We start from the raw sequence: 8,168 nt of genomic DNA on the forward strand, positions 1-8,168 counted from the left end.
CCATTCCATCCTCCTCCACCCATCCTTATTGTTTCGTTTTCTTTTTCTTTACTTTTTTATTGTTGAGATGGAGTCTTTCTCTGTCACTCAGGCTGGATACAGTGGCGCAACCTTGGCTCACTGCAACCTTCGCCTCCCAGGTTCAAGCGATTCTCCTGCCTCAGCCTCCCAAGCAGCTGGAATTATAGGCGTATGCCACCATGCCCAGCTATTTTTTGTATTTTTAGTAGAGACAGGATTTCACCATGTTGGGCAGGCTGATCTGGCCTCCTGTCCTCAAGTGATCTGCCTGCCTTGCCCTCCCAAAGTACTGGGATTACAGGTGTGAGCCACTGCACCCAGCCCTTAGCATTTATTTTATTCATTATGGTTCCTGTTTCATCTTTTTCTTCCTAGTAATAATTGCTATTACTGATTAAGAGCTGGTTACATGTTGTATGCACTTTACATAGAAAATGTCAATGCTTTCCTTATGACAACTATAAATGAATATTATTATCATTTTTTGTTCATTTATTGGTGATTGATCATGAAAAAGAAGCTTAGAGAGGGAGGGACATGCAGCTAGTGAAGGACACAGCTGGAATTTAAACACTGACTCCAAAGCCTGTTTTTAATCACGTCTTTTTTTCTGTCTCCTAATCCTACGTATTTCAAGACAACAGCCAATAATCTTACATTAAACGATTTAGATGACTTCCCACAGCCTACATAGCCAGAAATGACTTTTACTTATAAAAATGCAATGAACACATAATTTCACCAAGAGAGTTCACAAACCTCCTGACCTAGAAGTGGTTGAATTATCATTCTCCATCCAGCTTGGTCTCAGAACAGGTCCATCTACCTTGGCAGACAAGGGTCAGGTTGTGGTGAGCAGTGAATGTTTTATTAAGTGGTCTTTTCAGAGCTGAGCTATTGCTCCAGTTTCATTCAAGAAGAGCCATCCCTCATGCTCATCACCCATGCTGCTAGCCTTTACACCTTTCTAGGACACGCAAATGCATGGGCACCTCCCGTGTGCCAGCACAGTGCTGGGTCTATTCCCAGAGGCTGTTTGGTAACACACAAAAAAAATGAGTCTTTTGATTCCATTTTTAAATCAGCATACTGAGGCTTCAACAGGTCAAGGGCCTTCCCTACAGCTGTGTAGCTCTAGCAGAGCTACACACACAGGGTGCACCTATGTATTTAGACAGCATCTCACTCTTAGCAGAGACCGTATCTGACTCTTCCCTGAACCCCCAGAGCCTATCAATGCACACAGCAGCTGCTCAATATATGTGAGCTGATAATGAAATCGGGCACACTTCTCTAAAGACACTCATACAAGTTCCTCAAGGCAAAGACAGAAAGAACAAACCGGTTTCATTTATAACAACTCAAAAGATTACTGTGTCACTTATTCACTCTTCCTGCGGCATAACATTGTATCCAAAAGAGACCAGCCATTCATCATGTGGGCCAGCTTGTTCCTACTCAGCAGGCTTAGGTAGGGTGAGTTATTCTGCTCAGTTCATGTTTCAATTCCGGAGATTTATGGGGTGCACTAATGAATGCACACAACAGAAGGATAGAGCCCTATTAAACTGTCCTATGGCTGACTGGGGAAATAGGTGGGGGGTGAGACAGTCAAAGTTAGAAGTTAATGGAGCCCATTCCTGAAGCCCAAAGCCCTTCTGACACACCCTGAGTCCCTAGGATGAACCCAGAGCAAGTGCAGAGCCTGGCTGAATACAACTGGCTGAATGGAACCAAGTAATAGGCAAATGGGGCTTTACTCCTTTTAGAAACAATCCCTATCTAGAAAGCAAATGCTCAAACTTTGCACCCAACAGACCTGAGTTCAAATTCCAGCTCTACTAAATGACTTCAGGCAAGTGATTGGCTCCAACTGAGCCTCAATTTGTTCGTCTTTAAAATGGGGATAAAAATTCCTCTTTTATAGTGTCATGATGAAGTAGGAAGATGTATTTAAGACCCTCAGTCTGTTTTCATTCAGTAAATATCTGTTCATCTCCTATAATGTGTCTACTGGGGAGCCAAAAGCACAGATTTCCTTCAGCTACTGGCTTATGGGCCAGAGCTGCCATAATAAATAAAATACCACACACTGGTGGCTTAAACAACAAAAGTTTATTTTCTCACAGCTCTGGGAGGTCCAAGATCAAGGGACTGGTCAGCTTAGTTCCTGATGAAGACTCTCTTGTTGTCTTGTAAACTGCTACCTTCTTGCTGTATCTTCACGTGATGAAGAAAGAGATTTCTGTTGCCTCTTCCTCTTCTTATAAGCGTACCAGCCCTATCAGATTAGCAGCCTGCCCTCAGGACCTCATTTAACATTAATTATCTCCTTAGAGGCATACTCTTGAAACACAGTCACATCAGAGGTTAGGACTCCAATGCTGGAATTTAAAGAAGAACTCATTCCAGTAGCTAGCAGCAACTCTCTGGGAGAGTTGAGAATTTGAAGGAACCAGCCTGGAACTGGAAGACGCCCTATTTCAGGCTTGACAAGCCGCTTTCAGGAGTAACGCTTTCCCTTGTCCACCTGGAAATCTCCTACTCAGCCTCTAACACCAGCCCCAGTGTCATCCCCGCTGTCAAGGCTCCTCTGACCTCTTCCCTCAAAACTAACCACCTCCTCTTCTGAGGTCCTATTGGCCTTCTTTTATATATTAATTGAAGTACATTTCACGCTGTATTGTATAACTATCTGTTTACTTATTTGTGTTGTTCATTGGATGTGTGAGTTTCATGAGAGCCAGGACTATATTTTATTCATCTCTGTGTCAGTTGGGGCTACGATATGGGTTCAATAAACGGTGGATGGATAGAGGGAAGAATGCTGTCCCAACAGAAAGACCAAACCCAAGTACAGGCAAATCTGAGGCTTCAGCTAATATCAGGGAGCCCTGTCATGAGGAATCACTCCTGCCTCCTGAACTGGGTTTTAAGACAAGATCCTAAATTCAGGGGATAAAGCTGGCAAGAGTGTGGCAAGTGATTACAGAGAAGACTGAGGCATCACGTAGTTTGCCAGAGTAGGAAAGAAGCAGAAACAAAGGGCAATCTCAGAACAAGGCGGAAGCCTGGGGTGTGACGGAACCCATGCTGCCATCGGCCAAGTAGCAAGGGATCCCAGGGTGAACAGTGGGTGGATGCAGGAGGCCTTGGGCTGGTTAAATAGCCCATCATTTCTAGTCCTAGTAACTAGAGTTGGAGCTGAAGGTATCATGTTCTCTGTTACTTGAACGAGAACTTGACCTCTGATGTGTGGAGAAGGGCTAAGCCCATCTTGAGGTCCCTGAGGGAACACTTTTACACTGCTGGTGGAAGTGTAAATTAGTTCAACCATTGTGGAAGACAGTGTGGCGATTCCTCAAGGACCTAGAAATAGAAATTCCATTTGACCCAGCAATCCCATTACTGGGTATATATCCAAAGGATTATAAATCATTCTATTATAAGGACACATGCACACGTATGTTCACTGCAGCACTGTTTACAATAGCAAAGACTTGGAATCAACTCAAATGCCCATCAATGATAGACTGGACAGGGAAAATGTGGCACATATACACCATAGAATACTATGCAGCCATAAAGAACAATGAGTTCGTGTCCTTTGCAGGGACATGGATGAACCTGGAAACCATCATTCTCAGCAAACTGACACAAGAACAGAAAATCAAACACCGCATGTTCTCACTCATAGGTGGGTGTTGAACAATGAGAACACATGAACACAGGGAGGGGAGCATCACACACTAAGATCTGTTGGCGGGGACTAGGGGAGGGACAGTGTGGGGTAGGGAGTTGGGGAGGGATAACATGGGGAGAAATGCCAGGTATAGGTGATGGGGATGGAGGCAGCAAACCACATTGCCATGTATGTGCCTATGCAACAATCCTGCATGTTCTGCACATGTACACCAGAACCTAAAGTGCAATTTTATATATATATATATAATAAATTTTATAATATAAATTTATAATATAAATAATAATATAAATTATATATATATAATTATTTTATATATATATAAAATAAAAAGATAAAGAAAAGAAATCCCTTTCTCCTTATGTAACAGTGCTTGGCCTAGAAAAGCCAGCATTTCTGTCCACTGTGCTCTGCCCGGGCGGCTTATGCAGGGCCCTTTGTTTGCAATAGGACAACCAAGCAGGTGACTGGATATAAAATTAATTCCTCCGTGAAAAAAAAAAAAAGATATTCCCCTGCCTGCATACCAGCAGGTAGCCAGCCAATGCCCCTGTGGGACTTAGAGCCTCTGTGCTAGACTAACTGAAGGCAAGAGAGAATTGGGTCTGAGATGGCTCTTTCTGGGAAAAACAAAAAGAAAAAAATAAATCGGAGAATGTATATAAATTCGGAACAGCAAAACTGGAGCAAATGAAACAAAACAGCCACCATTTACTAAGAGGCTGCTGTGTTCTTGGAACTATATTAACTGCTTCCCGTATATTTTTTCATGTAACTGAATTCTCAAAGCAACGCAATGAGCTGGGTAATGTTACACTCATTTGACATTTGAAGAATACAGGCTCAGAGAGGTTAAGTGACTTTCCTAAGGCCACAAAGCTAACAATTAAGATAAGTAGGGGAAGATCCAGTTCTTTACATTTTCCACTATTTTTTCTGATGCTATATGGTAGACCGAAAAATGCCCCCACCCCAAATATCCACATCGTAATCCCCAAAACTTGAAAATGTTACCACACATGGCAAAGGGGACTAGGAGATGTGAGTAAGTTAAGAATTTGGAGATGGATCTATTATCCTGTATTATCCAGGTAAACTCTAAGTAATTACGGGACTCTTACAAGGCAGGAATATCAAAGGAGAAAATAGGAGACAACAGGAGTGATTTAAGGAAGGCATCAAAAGACAAGGAATGCAGGCAGCCTTCTCAAGCTAGCAAAAAAAAAAAAAAAAAAAAATGTCAGATCCTCTCCGAGAGCATCCCAAAGGAGCCAGCCCCACCACCATCTTGACTTTCGCTTAGTGGGGCTGATATTGCATTTCTGGCCTCCAGAATTTTTAGTAAATAAATTTCTATTGCTTTAAGCCACCAAGCTTGTAGTAATTTGTTACAGCAGCCATAAGAAACTCATACAATAAATAAGATTTAAAAATTAAAAGACAAGTGCTAAAATGTGTTTGGGATAACACTGTCTAAACATAATTTTTTTTTTTTTTTTTTTGACACGGTGTCGCGCTTGTTACCCAGGCTGGAGTGCAATGGCGCGATCTCGGCTCACCGCAACCTCTGCCTCCTGGGTTCAGGCAATTCCCCTGCCTCAGCCTCCTGAGTAGCTGGGACTACAGGCACGCACCACCATGCCCAGCTAATTTTTTGTAGTTTTAGCAGAGACAGCGTTTAACCATGTTGACCAGGATGGTCTAGATCTCTTGACCTCGTGATCCACCCGCCTCGGCCTTCCAAAGTGCTGGGATTACAGGCGTGAGCCACCGCGCCCGGCCCTAAACATAATTTTTAAAAAGAAAACTCTAAACTGATTTAATGAGATTATAGAAGATGTAGAGTAAATGATCTCTGACTTCAGGTGACAAATGAAGAGCACACTTGTTACCTCCCTCTCCTCCTAAATCCTACGACCATTTCAACTCAATCAAGGCACTCTTCCCACTGAATTTTCACATGTTCTTACAACCTACATCATCTCAGCATTCCAAAATATCATGACAGATTATTCCAACATGGCACAAGAAGTGAAATCGAATCACCATCCTGGTTTAGATGTTTGCTAGCTGAAAAGTCTAAGACCATTTATTTCTTGGCTACTTAGCCTGGGTGAGATGCATGTAAGAGAACTGTCCACAGACTTGTTCCAGTTTCACTCTCACCAGCAACATTGTGTAACTTGCAGAAAAATGCTTATTACTAACCACATTTTTCAGAAGGGAAAAACTGAAACTCAGAGAAATCTAGTGGTTTTCTTAATGTTATGCAGGGAGGCAGGATGTAAATCCTCGGTCCCTGTCTTAGTTTGCTAGGGCTGCCACAGCAACATACCACAAACAGGGTGCCTTAAACAACAGAAATGTGTTTTCCCACAATTCTGGAGGCTGGAAGTCCAAGACCAAGGTGTTGGCAGGTTTGGTTTATTCTAAGGCCTTTCTCCTTGTCTTGCAGATGGCTGTTTTCGACCTATATCTTCACGTGGTTTTCTCTCTGTACATGTGTCCTAATTTCCTTTTCTTATGAGCACACCAGTCATATTGTGTTAGGGCCACCCTAATAACCTCATTTTTAACTTAATTACTTCCTTAAATATTCTATCTCCAAATATAGTCACTTCCTGAGTTACTGAGGATCAAGACTTCAACAAATGAATTTGGGAGGAAGGAAGGACACAATTCAGCCCATAAGAATCTTTAAGATTCTAGACTTATGTTCCATTTTGTCTCTATCCATCTCACAGAAATGTTTCTCTGCAGACACCACCAGCTAACATGAGCCTTCCCAATGCTATTATCCCAGGATTCTGGATTTCTGCTGGGGGAAATGCTATGACCCATTTACATAGATCAGCTTCGAGAAGGATATGGGAGGGAAGAGTCTGAGCTACCAGGGCCAGAGTCTCCCAGCCAAAATCAAGAAGTTCTTACATAACCAGTGACACAGAAAGAGCCCTCTTCTAAAGCAGTGAAATCTCAATTGTCTAACAAACAATTCAAACTCTGAAAGTAGAAATTGTACAATGAAATCAAAAGGGACCTATTTTCGCTCTTTCCCAGTTAGGGCTTGCTCTCTGCTTCTCTGACAGGTGACCTTTAAGCAAACACAGTGCAGCTAGACTGAGGGGGCTCCCTCGCAGCAGGGGCATTGAATGATGGGACAATGGCGACAGACCCTGTCATGGTTGAGGGATAAACAGACGTCTCTTTATGAACGTGACCCCAGCTGGTCAAGCAATTTCTCAGTTTGATTACGTTTTCAATTAAGTTTTATTCTGAACGCTATTTGGAATTGATAACTGTAGTCCCTGTGTATGAAAAACCAAATTGCTTTGGCAGACTCAGATATTTCCTTTGCAGGCAAAAAATGAAGGAAAATGAAAAAGGATTCATGCTCTGGGTGTCATAACCATTATGGCCCTGGGCAAAGACATTTGATAGTTCTTCCCACACCTTCTCCACACTCATTCCCCATACACACCGACACACAAACATTTTTTCTGAACTTAAAGTTATGTTTCTGATAATGGCAAACAATTATTTTTCTTTCTTGGAAAATTGGTTTTAGATTTTAAAAAGTACCATAGTAGGGCAGTTCACCCCAAAGACAGTGTTTGGGCTTTTATTAGAAGAAAAATAGAGTCAAATAGCCATTCTTTAACTCTCTGTTTGGCCCCCAATCATGTAAGCTAAAGAGGGGATTACTACATAGGAGCTCATCATCATCATCCTATCTATAATCTAATGAGCACTTACTATGACCCACCAATTGTGTTAAATTCTTCATAAGTGTTTTCACATTTAGTCTTCACAACAATTCTATGATTGTGATGCTATTAAAAGGCCCATTTTGCAAATGGAAAAACTGGGGCTGAGTAACTTCTGCAAGAGAACACAGATGGTGACGATGCCTGTGGGAGGCAGAGTAGTAGCTCTCCAAAGACGTCCGCGTCATAATCCTCAGAACCTGTGAATGCATCAACTGAGAATATATTAATTTATAGGGCAAAAATCACAGATGTGATTAAGAATCTTAAAATAGGAAGATTATCCTGGATTATACAGGTAGGCTCAATGTACCACAAGGGCTCCTAAAAAGGAAAGAGAAATAGACAAAGTAGATGAGTCAGAAAAGAAAATGTGACAATAAACACAGAGGTCAAAGGAATGCAATTGTTGACTTCAGAGATGGAGGAAGAGGCCACAACTGAAGCTCTATGGGCAGCCTCCAGACACTAGAAAGGCAAGGAAATCAATTTTTCTCAGATGTCTTCCCAAGGAACACAGCCCTGCCAATACCTTGATGTTAGTCTGGATAGAGCCATTTTTGTATTTCTGAGCTCCAGTTGCAAGATAATAAAGCTGTGGTCTGTTTAGGCAACTAAGTTTGTGGTAATTTGTTGTAGAAACAATAAGAAACTAATACAATGCTCGCCGCCTTCTC

The sequence above is a fragment of the Sapajus apella genome, unplaced genomic scaffold (assembly GCF_009761245.1).
Source record: "Sapajus apella isolate SASKATOON/1434 unplaced genomic scaffold, GSC_monkey_1.0 scaffold3, whole genome shotgun sequence".
In the NCBI taxonomy this organism is placed as follows: domain Eukaryota; kingdom Metazoa; phylum Chordata; class Mammalia; order Primates; family Cebidae; genus Sapajus; species Sapajus apella.